The sequence below is a fragment of the Neoarius graeffei genome, chromosome 6 (assembly GCF_027579695.1).
Source record: "Neoarius graeffei isolate fNeoGra1 chromosome 6, fNeoGra1.pri, whole genome shotgun sequence".
NCBI classification, from domain to species: Eukaryota; Metazoa; Chordata; class Actinopteri; order Siluriformes; family Ariidae; genus Neoarius; species Neoarius graeffei.
The window spans coordinates 60,903,496-60,919,386 of record NC_083574.1 but is presented as its reverse complement, the minus strand read 5'-3'; the positions used below and the strand labels follow the sequence as shown (position 1 = coordinate 60,919,386).

Sequence of the window (15,891 nt, the reverse complement as noted above, 5' to 3'; positions counted from 1 at the left end):
GAGCAACATATGCTCCCATCCAGACGACATCTCTTTCAGGGAAGACCTTGCATTTTCCAACATGACAATGCCAAACCATATACTGCATCAATTACAGCATCATCAGACCTGAGTATCTCAAGTCTCTGGATGTTGTGGGGCTGTCTTGGTTGACACGCCTCTGCAACATCGCGTGGCGGTCAGGGACAGTGCCTCTGGAGTGGCAGACTGGGGTGGTGGTCCCTCTTTTTAAGAAAGGGGACCGGAGAGTGTGCCCCAATTATAGGGGAATCACACTTCTCAGCCTCCCAGGGAAGGTTTACTCCAGGGTACTGGAGAGGAGAATTCGACCAATAGTCGAACCTCGGATCCAGGAGGAACAATGCGGTTTTCGTCCTGGTCGCGGAACACTGGACCAGCTCTATACCCTTCATAGGGTGCTCGAGGGTTCATGGGAGTTTGCCCAACCAGTCCACATGTGCTTTGTGGATCTGGAGAAGGCATTCGACCGTGTCCCCCGTAGTATTCTGTGGGGGGTGCTTCGGGAGTATGGGGTTCGGGGCTCTTTGCTAAGGGCTGTCCGGTCCCTGTACGAACGGAGCAGGAGTCTGGTTCGCATTGCCGGCAGTAAGTCAGACCTGTTCCCAGTGCATGTTGGACTCCGGCAGGGCTGCCCTTTGTCACCGGTTCTGTTCATAATTTTTATGGACAGAATTTCTAGGCGCAGCCAGGGGCCAGAAGGAATCCTGTTTGGGAACCACAGGATTTCATCTCTGCTTTTTGCGGATGATGTTGTCCTGTTGGCTTCTTCAAACCAGGACCTTCAGCATGCACTGGGGCGGTTTGCAGTCGAGTGTGAAGCGGCTGGGATGAGAATCAGCACCTCCAAGTCCGAGGCCATGGTTCTCGACCGGAAAAGGGTGGCTTGCCCTCTCCAGGTTGGTGGAGAAGTTCTGCCTCAAGTGGAGGAGTTTAAGTATCTCGGGATCTTGTTCACGAGTGAGGGAAGGATGGAGCGTGAGATCGACAGGCGGATCGGTGCAGCCTCCGCAGTGATGCGGTCGCTTTACCGGTCCGTTGTGGTGAAGAAGGAGCTGAGCCAAAAGGCGAAGCTCTCAATTTACCGGTCGATCTACGTTCCGACTCTCACCTATGGTCATGAGCTTTGGGTAATGACCGAAAGGACAAGATCGCGGATACAAGCGGCCGAAATGAGTTTCCTTCGCAGGGTGGCTGGGCGCTCCCTTAGAGATAGGGTGAGAAGCACAGTCACTCGGGAGGAGCTCGGAGTAGAGCCGCTGCTGCTCCACATCGAGAGGAATCAGCTGAGGTGGCTCGGGCATCTTTTTCGGATGCCTCCTGGACGCCTCCCTGGGGAGGTGTTCCAGGCATGTCCCCCCGGGAGGAGGCCCCGGGGAAGACCCAGGACACGCTGGAGGGACTATGTCTCTCGGCTGGCCTGGGAACGCCTCGGTGTTCTTCCCGAGGAGCTGGCCGAGGTGTCTGGGGAAAGGGAAGTTTGGGCTTCCCTGCTTAGACTGCTGCCTCCGCGACCCGGTCCCGGATAAAGCGGAAGAAGACGAGACGAGACGAGACGAGACAATGCCAAACCATATACTGCATCAATTACAGCATCATGGCTGCGTAGAAGAAGGGTCCGGGTACTGAACTGGCCAGCCTGCAGTCCAGATCTTTCACCCATAGAAAACATTTGGCGCATCATAAAACGGAAGATATGACAAAAAAGACCTAAGACAGTTGAACAACTAGAATCCTACATTAGACAAGAATGGGTTAACATTCCTATCCCTAAAATTGAGCAACTTGTTTCCTCAATCCCCAGATGTTTACAGACTGTTGTAAAGAGAAAAAGGGATGTCTCACAGTGGTAAACATGGCCTTGTCCCAACTTTTTTGAGATGTGGTGTTGTCATGAAATTTAAAATCACCTAATTTTTCTCTTTAAATGATACATTTTCTCAGTTTAAACATTTGATATGTCATATATGTTCTATTCTGAATAAAATATGGAATTTTGAAACTTCCACATCATTGCATTCCGTTTTTATTTACAAGTTGTACTTTGTCCCAACCAGTGTCCCCTACAGTGGCCAATCTATACATGGAGGAAGTGGAAAACAAAGCCTGGACAACTTTTTCAGGAGTCGCTCCCAGCCACTGGTTCAGGTATATGGATGACACCTGGGTAAAAATGAAAACCCATGAGGAGGAAGCCTATACAGAGCACATCAATGCAGTGGATATCAACATCAAGTTCACTTGGAAGGATGCCAGTGGAAACAACCTCGCCTTTATGGACTGCAGCATGCACATTTAACAAGACAGAAGCCTTAGCATCACGGTCTACCAGAAACTCACATACACAGACCAGTACCTACTGTTTGACTCTCACCACCCTGGAACACAAATTGGGGGTCATTAGGAACTTACATCACAAGGCTCAGAACATTCCTACTATGGTAGAGGGAAAAGAGAAGCAGCAAAAACACATCAAGGAAGCACTTCAGAAGTATGGGTATCCCAACCAGGCTTTCGTCAAAACCAGGAAAAGAAAAACATAATGACCAGGGAAGAAAACAGCAACAAATGCAAGAACAGTCATTCCCTACATTTCTGGACTATCTGAGAAACTTAGGAGGATCTTCTACAAACACAACATCCCTGTACACTTCAGACCCAGTCACACTCTGAGGCAGAAATTGATCCACCCTAAGGACAATATACCCAGACACAAACAAAACAATGTAGTGTACACAATTCAATGCAGTAAGAAATACACAGACCTGTACATTGGGGAAATGAAACAACTGCTTCACAAACACATGGCTCAATACAGGACAGCCAGTTCCTCAGGCCAGGACTCTGTAGTCTATCTTCATCTCAATAACAAAGGACACTTGTTTCAGGACTGCAATGTACGCATTTTAGCCAGAGAAGGCCAGTGGTTTGAAAGAGGAGTAAAAGAAGCCATCTTTATCAACCTGGAATGACCATCACTGAACAGAGGAGGTGGTCTGAGACACCACCTATCAGCCACCTACAATGCAGTCCTTGGCACACTTCCCAGAAAACTGAATACACATCCACATCAAGATTCAGCTGAGTTCAATGACTCACATGATGGCAGAGAGAGCCAATGACCCACAGATCACCCTAATGACCCTCTAGGCTGCTAACACCATTCACACCCAGCCTCCAGTGACCCTAACAACCTACAGGATGACTGAGAGGGTCAATGACCCATGTGACCTCCACAGGGTTGCTTTTGGTCCACTAGAGGATAAATCTGAAACTCCCCACTAGTCATACAGAACTGAAGAATCCTTTCGGATCAGAGGTGAAATGTCTTCAAGGATTTCAAGCAAGTCCAGTTGCCTTCTTTAGCACCTACAGTTTATGATGACCTAGATGACTGAGAACCTTCACAGATGATAGTTGATCCCCAACTTCCTGATGAAGAAGCAGGCTTCCACTGCGATTGCATAACCATACATCAGATCATAAAGCTTTCAAACGACATAGAAGCCAGCTTTGAAAAAGGCCATAAAGCAGGTACTATCTTGGTGCACTTTACTGCAGCCTATGATACGGTGGGGCACCAGGGCCTGATCTTGAAGCTCCTCCAGACCATCCCTGATTGCCATCTAGTGCAGTTCATCTCTAACATCCTTGCCAACCGCAGCTTCATTCTGAAGACAAGTGGTGGACAGTCCAGAGGCACAAGCCATGCCTCAAAAACGGAGTTCCCCAAGGCTCAGTACTGGCCCCCATGCTTTTCAACATGTATATCAGCAACCTGTCATGCACAACATCACAACAATAGGGCTGTGCAGACAACCTCGCCCTTCTTCACTCAGATAGAATCTGGTCGAAAGTAGATGTACTGATGACAGATATGGCACTAATAGCAATGTGTCTTAAGACTTGGAGATTGAAGCTGAGCATAGCAAAAACCACCCCAACAGCCTTCCACCTAAACACCAAGGAAGCATGGTGCCAGCTCACAGTCAACATCAATGGGTCACCATTGCCCTACAACCCCTCTACAACATATCTTGGGGTAAAACTAGGCAGGCAATTGACTTTCAAACAACACCTTGAATCACTATGTGCTGAAGTGTCATCCAACAACCCCCTTTGTTGACTGGTAGGTTTGTCATGGGGAGCCAGCACATCCATCCTCTGAACTGGTGCCTTTGTCCTAGTCTATAGTGCTGCAGAATATGCTGCTTTAGTGTGGTACCAGAGTGAACACGCAAGAAAGCTAGACACAACACTCAATGAGACTTTAAGAAATATCAGTGGCTATCTGTGACCCACTCCTACTGACCTCTTTCCAGTGTTAGCTGGCATAGCACCTGCAGCTCTCCGCAGAGAACACCACACCTACAAACTGGTGAACAAGACCCTCCATGACACCAAGCACCCTCTACACGACCTCCCCCAAAACTCACAATTGGGTCGTCAATGTCTGCCTTCTCACCGCCCTTTCTCCTGCCATGCAGCAACCCTGCATGAATCTAATTTCAACATCCTTAATTCATGGAGAACTGGCTGGCAGCAAACCCCCTGACCCACTCAATTCACAGTCACTCTTAACATGAAGCTGCCACCAGATGCAGACCTACCACGCAGAGAATGGGTCACCCTGAACTGGCTACGTACAGGAGTCAGCCGGTTTAATGCCAACATGCATCACTGGTGGCTGTGGCCATCAGCAGCCTGCATATGTGGACCCACCGATCAGACCGCACACCACATTCTCCACAGTGCCCCACCCTCCGCCCACCTGAAGACACAATCCTAGACCTAACCAATCCAACTCCCAACACAGTGAGCTGGCTGCAGCGCCTGTCTGAAACTGCAATAGCTACACAGCTGCTTCATATGCAAAAGTATGATTAATAATCATTAATAAAATATATGCTATAAAATAAATAATTCACTATTGTACACATACAGATATGCAATAGAGTATAACGTAATATTGTACTTCTAGTGAGTCTTATGCCACACTACTACAAGCTTCAGAATGTGGAAATCTTGTTTATTTTTTAAATTACTGTATATCTCCTGTACAAAGTTTGTGTAACTGCACTTGTCGTACATCCCACTGCACTGAGTCCATACTATATCCTAACATTGCAATACATTCAATATCCAGTGAAGTGGATGACTATAATCTTGGTACAAACTTACATAGTTGCCCATGTCATGCACTTTATAGACGATCCCTTAAGCTTCCGTCACACTTATTCGGAATTAGCAGGAATCAAGCAGAACCAGCCGGAATGAAACATTTTTTCAAAATTAATGCCAAATTCGGGTGGGAATTTCAAACTGACCAACATTCTTACAGCTCTGTAAGAATGCCGTTCGAGTACTTAGAATGCACTTCGAACCTGCCTCGAATGATTCTTGCACATTCCAGGTGTATTAGCTTTCTACTGCAGTTCAAATGTAGTTGGAACACAGTAGGAATACCTAGAATGCAGTAAGAATATTAAGAATGAACTTTGAATGCCGTATGAATGCGGTTCGATTGCTGCCCGAATACCACCCGAAGTCGGGTTGGAAGGTGCCTCGAATGCTGTACGAATTCACCTCAAATGCAGTCAGAATGCTTCCGGAATAGCCGCCGAATATGTTTCGAACGTCTAAGAATTCAAAGAGAATGCAGCTTGAATACTTAGAATGTACTTCGAATGTGCTTAGAATGTAACACGAATGTCCCGAGTGTACAAAGAATACCACCAGAATGGTCCCCGATAGGGTATAAAACGCTGCCGAATCTAGCATTTTCATCAGTCTCAGCCCAGACACCACAGAGTATGGACCCCCTGGACCATGTTGCTTTGCTCCAGATTGCTGTCCTCCAGCAAGACCTGCTTGAAAGAGATGTGGAGGAGGCTAGGAGAAGAAACATTAGGAGGAGAAAACCCAGAAGGTATCAGACCCGACCATGGCCGCGGCCAGTGGTGGAGTTCTTGACCTTGGCTCCCTTCTTCTTTGGTGGCATGACATGGGAAACTTGGGAAACTTTTTAAAACAATGGACAAAAGGTTCATGTTGAGCAGGAGACTCCTCAATGCAGACTGAAGTTCCAGTGGCAGCTAGCCACGTTTTTATGTGATTCGGTGGTGTTCTGAATCACGTCCGGACTCATTCGAGGGCCAATCGAGACGTTCTAACTGCATTCGAGATGTATTTGAGTGGCAATCGAAATATTCAGATAGCATTCAAAGTGCATTCCAGCTGAACAATTTTAATATCGAAATAGATTCCGGCAGCAATCAAGATGCACTCGAGGGGCATTCCGACTCATTCGAGGCACATTTGGGACATTCTGGCAGGATTTGAAGTGGCTTGCCATTTCGATTTTTCCCTCAAACATGATCAGAATGTTTTGAATGCTGTAAGAATATTTAGAATGCAGTCAGAATGCAGTTAGAATACACTTTGAATGCCGTTCAATATTTCTCCTCCTCGAATGGACCTCGAATGTTTTGAGCATGAGCAAAACATTCGGGCCGGCCACAAGAATGGTCCTGAATGTTTGGAATGCACTCAGAATGCAATCAGAATTTTGAGAATTCACTTCAAATATCCCGGAATATACGAAGAATTTTCATTCCGACAGCATTCCGGCTCATTCCATCTCTAGTGTGACTACCCTATTATTGATATCACTACTATAAAGTGCTGGTGCCCTGCATGTCTGAACAATTAGTTTCAGCATGTTTTAACTGGAGAAAATGTAAAAATATATTGAACTGGACTTGGTTCTTTTTCCACTCCAGAGTAAGAAAATACACATTTTGTCCTTTTTGTGCATTTATTTCTTGAGAAATAGAAGAGAGGATCTTGAGATGGCACATGCTCAAGAAAACATGTGGCACTAGAGAGAGGATGATGGGAAAGACATTGAATTTGAATGCTTGTTCTTGGACATAACACACATCAGAGATACTCTAAACACTTTCTTGGTGTCTTAGTCTGCTTGTCAATTGCCATTAACCATGGATATTAATGATTGCCAGGCAGTTTTGGCTGCAACACAGAGTCAGGGTGTAATTCTGCCACAAGGTCAAGCCATGTCTGCGTCAGTGTCACTAACTCATGAGGTTTCTTCCTCATGTCGTCTGAGGGAGTTTTTCCTTGCCATCATCGCCACAGGCTTGCTCATTGGGGATAAATTAGGGATAAAATTAGCTCATGTTTAAAGTCTTAATTTTCTGAAAGCTGCTTTGCGACAATGTCTGTTGTTAAAAGTGCTATACAAATAAACTTGACTTGACTACCCTCTTAGCATAGTGTACGTCCAAACCGAAGACTTCTTCACTGACATCGTCCTTGCTGAGGTAGTGGGCACAGCTGGGGTTTGTCCTTAGCTTCCAGAGAGCTAGACACTGGCTATATGAGCATGAATCCTGCAGTGTTGCTTGTAGTTACTTGGAAAAAATCCAAAAGCCAAATACACTAGCAGAATGAAGCCACAGGCTTGTTAGTCTTTGGGTGGTGGGAGTTGTGAAAACTAAATGAATCAGTGAGAAAGCAAATAACAGCTTGGTGGAGAGAACGAGGGAGTAGCAGAGAAAATTCAGCTCAAACCCCAGTCTGTTGTTAGCATCCCAGCTAAGAACTAGTGTAGCTGTCAACAACCTACTCAAATAAAGTCAAAGGCCTGCTAGTCTTCAGAATGCAGGGGTTTGTGAAAGCTGATTAAATCGCTGGGAGAATAAAAATGGAGAGCACAAGGGATTAGTAGATAATAATCATACTCAGCATTCCAACACAACAATAGCACTAGTAGCACTCTGCTTAGCCACAGACCTGCTCGTCAGGAAACTGTGGGTGCTGGGGAACTGAGCCAACTGTGCTGGGGGAGGCCCACATGGTGTAGGTATGAGAAAATATGGGGAAACCCAACTCCTGCCCACGTATGTATTTTAGCAGAGTCCAGCTAACATTGCAATCTCAGTGGTGTAGATTGCAAGGTATGGTATGGTGAGGGAGAACCTTTTGACCATGCTAATGGTACTCATCACAGGCTATCAGACAGCTGGTGAGGTGAAAAAAACAAAACAAAAATCTCAGAGCACTAAGGGATACCCACCTGGTGAAAAGGGAGTGCCATATTAAGCAACAGAAGGGTTTATAGCTAGTATGTAGACAGTGAACAAGAGATGATAACAAGGCGAGTAAGATAATGGTGGAATCCAACTTAACTATTTGCCGTGGAGTTCCAATGGCTCCAAAAAGTATTAGAATGCACTTACCACACCCTGAAGGAATGATAGTCTGTCATGAAAGCAGGATACTTGTAGCTCCAACCAAGTTGCAAGCTGTTGCATAGATTGCTCCAAAATGCACAAGAGGTCTGACATGGTATGAAGCAAATGGGCTAAAAGTGGAAGAGAAAGGTGATGTGAAGGTATTTATAGCAAAGAGAAGATCTCTGTCACTTTGTGACTTTGTGGTAGGTCTCAGCATGTGTGAGCATGCACATAGAGGTTATTGGGACCTGGTGGTTTGAAGGGTGCAAGATAACTGAAATTGTATGTGAACTCCATTTCCCAGGATGGGAATCATGTCACAACCTGCACCAATCAATAACACAAGATTTTTCAAGCTTGTCAGACAACTAATTAACTACCCTGAATAATATCATGCATATCTGGCCATAATCACACTAATCTGTTTTAATAAACAAGACATTGTTCTGTTCAGTGTGAATTCTGTATGGATTTCAAGTTTCCATAAGTGTAAACTAGTGTATCTTCAGTGAAGGTCTGGCATATTTTTTTTCAATCTTTCAGTCTCTAAGATGTCATCAGCAGTCAGAGAGGATTGTGAAGGAGTTGCCCTTGTAGAAAGAGGTCTTAGTTGATGAGACATCTGATGAAATGTTGGACAGGAGGTGCACATATTCATCGAAACTGGATCAAAACTGGACAGTTGAATTTTAGATAAAGACCAGGTCAACTGTCCCATTTTGATGAACCTTGGCCCATGATAGACTCAGGTTCTTGTTTTTGACTGACAGGAGTGGAACCTAATGTGGTCTTCTGCTGTTGTAGCTCATCCGCATGCTGAGATGCTTTTCTGCTCACCACAGTTGTAAAGAGTGTTTATTTGTGTTACTATATCATTCTTGGCAGTTCAAAACAATCTGGCGATTTTCTTCTAACCTCTCTTATCAGCAAGGTGTTTCCACCCACAGAATTGTCACTCATGCAGTGTTTTTTGTTTGTTTGTTTGTTTGTTTTGCCATTCAGTGTCATTGTCCCCCCTCCCCCACTCTGTCTGTTCCTCTGAGTTACATGTCAATCCTGAGATCGAGATGCTGACCTCTTCTGCTCCTCAGACCTGCCTGATCCATCCTGATGCCCTACATCTGGCTGGAGTCTCATCACATTGCTCCTGTGGAGGATGGCCCCATATGGACAATCGAAAGTCGCACTTGGAAGATGGCACTGGACACTTACAGTAATGCTTTTATGGCTGAGGACTACAGTTGACTTGCTAACTTTAGGATTGCAGTTGGTTGTCATGAACAGTTTTGCACTCAAGTTTCCATCAATGAACAGTTTATAACTTCAACAGAACATACTTCATGTTAAAACTGTAATAATTACTCTATTTTTTATCACCCAAATGAGGATGGGTTTCCTTTTGAGTCTGGTTCCTCTCGCGGTTTCTTCCTCGTGTTGTCTGAGGGAGTTTTTCCTTGCCAGTGTTGTCACAGGCTTGCTCATTGGGGATAGACTAGGGATAGACTAGGGATAAAATTAGGTCATGTTTAAAGTCACTAAAATTCTGTAAAGCTGCTTTGCAACAATGATTATTGTTAAAAGTGCTATAAAAATAAACTTGATTTGACTTGAAACTTGAGTTTCTGAAATACTCAAACCAATCCATCTGGCACCAACAACCATGCCACGGCAAAGTCACAGAGATCACTTTTTTCCCCTGTTCTGATGTTTTATGTAAACATTACCTGAAGCTCCTAACCTGTATCTGCATGACTTTATACATTGTGCTGCTGCCAGATGATTGGTTGATTGGATAACTACATGAATGTTCAGGTGTACAGGTGTTCTGAATAAAGTGGATGTGTGTATTTCTTTTTTAAAAGAAAAGAGGTGCATTTTGTTCCTCTTTTTTAAAAATAATACATAGGTTTGTATTGTAGTAGTAATGCATAAATTCAATATCAATGGCAAAAAGTAGTTCTACATAATAGATAATACAGAAGAACATGAGTAGAGGAGATATCCACATGGCAAAAACCATTCATATTTATATAACACACACATGAAATATACAAATGTTCTAAATGTATGGTGATAGATACAAAATCTTAGCATACATTCATTCAGAAGCAACACACTGAGATATAACTGCCTCTCTGATAAAAAGATATTGAACAGCATTTATAAGAGAAAGAACCAGCCTATAGCATCTACCTCATAATTTGCTGGGCTACAAGATCCTATGGGTATATAATGAGCAATAATAATAATAATAATAATAATAATAATAATATCCATAATAGATGGACTCCATCTAAAGAAATAATCACTGATGATTTACAATTAAAGGAGCCAAACACACGTTCCTCCAACTACCATGGTGTTGGTTTTGTAATCTTGCTTATGCAGATGAGCCTATTTGATTTTCAGGTGATTCATGGGAAGTTTATACAAATGTCCACACTGCTTGAACATGGTTACTAAAAATAGATCAAAATGACAATATGCTCTACCAGATACTGTATATGATACAGACAATAAATACATATATCCAAAACCAAATATTGGTTAAACAGGCCTCCAAGTGTTTCCTTTCTAGCAATATGAATAAAAGAGCACAGAAACAAGAAAAGCATAATTTTGCATGTAAATTGATATCAGGGGAGCTTGGTATATTTGGCTTGCATGTTTTCAGATGCAAAGCACAGAGAGCAGGCATGTGGTAGTGATGGTGGTGGTTGCAGGATGTCTGGAAAAGCTCTGTGAAGCAGAAGGAAAGGCACTTTGGGGATCTGGCTGTTAACAACATTGGCACCTGAATAATGCACAGAACAGAGCAGGAAAAGCACTGAGAGCAGTGCAGAGAAGCTGCTTCAACCAGATTCTCCTGAATAAAACAAATGCAGCCCCACTCAAGTTGGCTGCAGGAAACTAAGAGGGAAGTGGAAGGGGATAGAATCTTAGGGAAAGGACTTTAAACCAAATTCATGCTGAGGCTCATACATCACAAGCCAGGAGGTAGAGATGGACAGAAGCACTAGATTTAGTCTAATACTAAGGCTCTGTTCCCTTGTAATGTCTCCAACTGATTTATATTGTAATAATAATAATAATAATAATAATAATAATAATAATGTCACATTCACACACAAAACATTTTAAGATTTCATCCACAATACTGTTGTGGCATTTGATGTATATGCTGCATGTCTGTTTATGATTCTTAAAATGTTCATCAGTTTCATGGTGTAACACACACAGTTCATGATACCTGACAAAGATGGCTGTGAGAGGAAGATAACTAATTTAATGCGCTGATGGCTGAAGACAATCATATTGGCATACACCAATCAGCCATAATATTAAAACCACCTGCCTAATACTTCCACCTGTGTACTTCCACCTTGTGCCACCCACAAAAACAGCTCTGATCCATCAAGGCTTGGACTGCACAAGACCTCTGAAGGTGTGCTGTGGTATCTGACACAAAGACGTTAGCAGCAGATCCTTCAAGTTGTATAAGTTAAGAAATGGGGCCTACATGAATCGGACTTGTTTGTCCAGCACATCCCACAAATACTTGATCTGACTGAAATCTGGGGAATTTGGAGGCCACGTCAACACCATGAACTCTTTGTCATATTCTTCACACCATTCCTGAACAATTTTTGCAGTGTCACAGGGCGCATTGTCCTGCTGAAAGAGATCATTTAATTTCCCTGAGGGAACCTGCTCAAAGGGATCAATAAAGTTTTATCTAATCTTTATCTAATCTAATCACCGCCATTAGGGAATACCATTGCCATTAAGGGGTGTACTTGGTCTGCAGCAATGTTTAGGTAGGAGGTACGTGTCAAAGTAACATCCACATGGATGCCAGGACCCGAGGTTTCCCAGAAAAACATTTCAAAGAACATCACACTGCCTCTACCGGCTGGCCTTCTTCCCATAGCGCATTCTGGTACCATCTCTTCCCCATGACTATTTTCTTCATTGTAGAACAATACTGAAGACATCAAAACTATGAAATAACATATGGAACATATGAAATGATGTGGTAAAAAAAGGTTAAAAAATAAAACAAAAAATGTTTCATATTTTAGGTTCTTCAGAGGAGCCAGTATTTACCGTGATGATGCTTTACACACTATTGGCATTATCTTAACCAGCTTCATGAGGTAGTCACCTGGAATGCATTTCAATTAACAGGTGTGCCTCATCAAAAGTTAATTAGTGCAATTTCTTGCCTTTTTAATGCATTTGAAATCAAACAGTAAATAGTAAATTGTCAGTAATCCCAGTGTGAAGGAGCAGACTACAAGCACTCAGGACTACAACTCTCACGACACACAGAGCCCTCTGTCCCCAGCCTACTAAACTACAGCTGTCACGCATTTCCTTAATCACTGCTTCCGCTATTTTAGCCGCTCATTCACACCACTCCAGTGCAAAGTATTGTCCTGCCATTTCAGTACATACCAAGCCTTGTATCTTTTCTGACTGTCTCTAGCATTTCCTGACCTTTTGCTATTTCCTCTCCGTTTTCGCTTTTTGTCTTTTCCACGTCACATTGTTCGCCGATCGCCTGACCCTCGCTAGTTTACCAACACCAATTTCAGTCACATGTTTTGGCTTTGTTGACAGTCTGTTGATCTGCTTCCTCCGTGCCTACATCAGTAAGTGCCTGCACTCTCACAGGATACTTCGCTGTAATGGATATAGCGGAGGGTCCTAAACAGACTGCTCTAAATGCACAGGGGTGTTTGCTAGGAGAACATCAACAGATGCTTGCCGACCTCAATGCTTGGATGACACAGCTCGCATCTGTGATATCGCAGGCCCTCCTAGCATGCTCCGAGCCTCCTCCTAGCCCAGCGCTTCAACTCTCCACTCCAGAGAAGTTTGCTGGAGACATCATCGCATGTAAGGGTTTTTTACTGCAATGTTCTATGTATTTTTCCACCATGCCACATTTATCGGAGGAGCACAAGATTGCAAAATTTATATCTTTTCTCTCAGGCAAAGCACTTCGCTGGGCCACCACAGTTTGGAATAAGGGGCATGAACAAACCAAGTCCTATGAACAATTTCTCACCATGTTTAAAAGGGTGTTTGATCATGAACCAGAAGGGATAGAGGTTGGAGGGAGTCTTCTCACCAGTTTCCAAGGCTCCAGAAGTGTTGCTGAATATGCCTTGGAATTCAGGACACTAGCAGCTGCCAGTGGGTGGAATGATGCAGCGCTGAAAGCAGTCTTTCACCAAGGCCTACGTCCAGAGATTGTTAGTGAGCTGGCTTGTAGAGATGAGAACCTCACTCTGGACTCCCTCATTGACTTAGCTATTTGACTCAACCAATTGTTAAATCACCAACTATCTATCCACTTCAACACCAAATCTGCCCAGTCTATGGAGGATGACTCACCCATGGAGATCTCACGCACCCATCTAACCCATGCCAAACATGCTATGTGGTGCAAAGAGGGGTTATGTTTCTACTGTGGGAGCCCTGAGCATAGTATCTGGCAATGTCCCGTACAACCAGCCCGAGAGACCCCAACAGAGAGGCCTGTAAGCTCTACAAGTCCGGTGAGAAAATTCAGTTCGAAATCCTTTACCATCCCAGTCCTACTCAGGGTAGGGTCTTCCACTTATGTCTTATCTGCTTTTGTTGATTCAGGGGCAGAGGGGAGCTTTATCAGTAGTGCCATCATGCAGAACCTCGACCTGCCCACCATCCCCCTGCACAGCACACTCAGTATCAAGACCATCAATGGAGGACCCATAGGTGATGGACTGGTCACCACTCACACACAACCAGGACAGATTCAAATAGAGGCTTTACACAAAGAATTCACATCACTCTGTGTAACCAGCACCATCGATCATGACATCGTCCTTGGCTATCCCTGGCTGCAGCTACATGATCCATTGATTTCATGGCATAACAAGGAAATTCTTCAATGGTCATCCACATGCTTCCAGAACTGCCTCTTTCTCCCTCAGATCAGAGTAGCTTCTACCTCCATAGAGAGCCCCCAATCCAACTCCATAGACAATATTGCGGATTGTTACTTAGACCTTGCAGAAGTCTTCAGCAAGGGGAAGGCCTGCGGGTTACCTCCTCACAGGCCATATGATTGCTCAATCGACTTACTGCCAGGTATGTCTCCTCCATGTGGTCGTATTTATCACTTGTCCCAAAAGGAGCAGGTGGCCATATGGAGGAATACATCCAGGAGGCTCTCAAACACAGATACAGCTGGCCTTCCAAGTCATCCGCATCAGCTGGTTTCATTTTTGTTGAAAAACGCAGAGGTGGACTGAGGCCTTGCATCGACTACAGAGGCTTAAACCAGGTCACCGTAAAGTATCTTTATCCTCTTCCCCTGGTGCTGGCAGCTCTTAAACAGCTTCAATCTGCTAAGATATTTTCAAAGCTCGATCTGTGAAGTGCATACAACCTGATCAGAATAAGGAGGGGTGATGAATGGAAGATGGCCTTCAGCAGAACCATGGGGCACTTTGAGTACCCGGTCATGCCGTATGGCCTTTCTTCGGCACCCAGTGTGTTCCAGTACTTCATCACCTACGTCAGGGGTCTTCAATCCTATCCACAAAGGGCCAGTGTGGCTGCAGGCTTTCATTCCAACCAAGCAGGAGCTACACCTGATTTCACTTGTTTAATCATTTCACCCTCGTCTCCAGTCAACAATCAAGTGAGCCTCCAATTTGGCTATAATGAAAGCCTGCAGCTACACCGGCCCTTTGCGGATAGGACTGAAGACCCCTGACCTACGTGCTACAGGACATGCTGGGCAAATATGTCATTGCCTATATCAATCTGTGGTTGGTAGAAGAGAGCAACTGGACTTGCTTGAAAAGTCTTGAAGACGTTTCGCCTCTCATCCGAAAGGCATCCTCAGTTCTGTCTGTCTAATAGGGAGTATCAAGTATTTATCCTCTCATGGATCATCATAGAATCCGAATCAGAATGCTGATGGCTGCATTGTAGGTGGCTGATAGATGTCTTAGACACCCACCTCTGTTCAGTGATGGTCATTCCAGGTTGACAAAAATGAACAATCCTCTCTGGCTAAGATGTCTGCCAGTTTTCTGGAAGTCCTCTCATACTCCCACACCAGTCGAAGGGATCTCATCCCAAAATACGTAGAAACATATCTGTGAAAATACTCAGTCATCCAGGTACCTGGATGCGCACTTTGGGATGAGATCCCTTCGACTGGTGCGGGAGTATGAGAGGACTTCCAGAAAACTGGCAGACATCTTAGCCAGAGAGGATCGTTCATTTTTGTCAACCTGGAATGACCATCACTGAACAGAGGTGGGTGTCTAATGGCCCTTTTCCACTACCCTTTTTCAGCTCACTTCAGCTCGCTTCAGCCCGACACGGCTCGCGTTTCGACTACCAAAAACCAGCACGACTCAGCTCGCTTCAGCCCTGCTTAGCCCCTAAAACTCGCACCGTTTTGGGGTGGGGCTGAAGTGAGCCAAACCGTGCCGAGTGAGGCTGGGGGCGTGAGCAGACACTCCCCTGTGCACTGATTGGTGAGGAGGAGTGTCCTCACATGCCCACACACGCCACGCGAGCGCGCTGGGATCTGTAAACACCGCAA

The 15,891-nt window shown here is 44.6% G+C and overlaps 1 long non-coding RNA gene across 1 annotated transcript in view; it reads left to right on the top strand.

The window, feature by feature from the left end:
- The window catches only part of LOC132888049 (uncharacterized), a 65,068-nt gene extending 55,459 nt beyond the window's left edge, over window positions 1-9,609 (top strand). The window contains exon 3 of the long non-coding RNA XR_009654894.1: window positions 9,368-9,609. This is a non-coding gene — a long non-coding RNA (uncharacterized LOC132888049). The remainder of the gene's footprint in view (window positions 1-9,367) is intronic.
- Window positions 9,610-15,891: the final 6,282 nt, after the last annotated feature.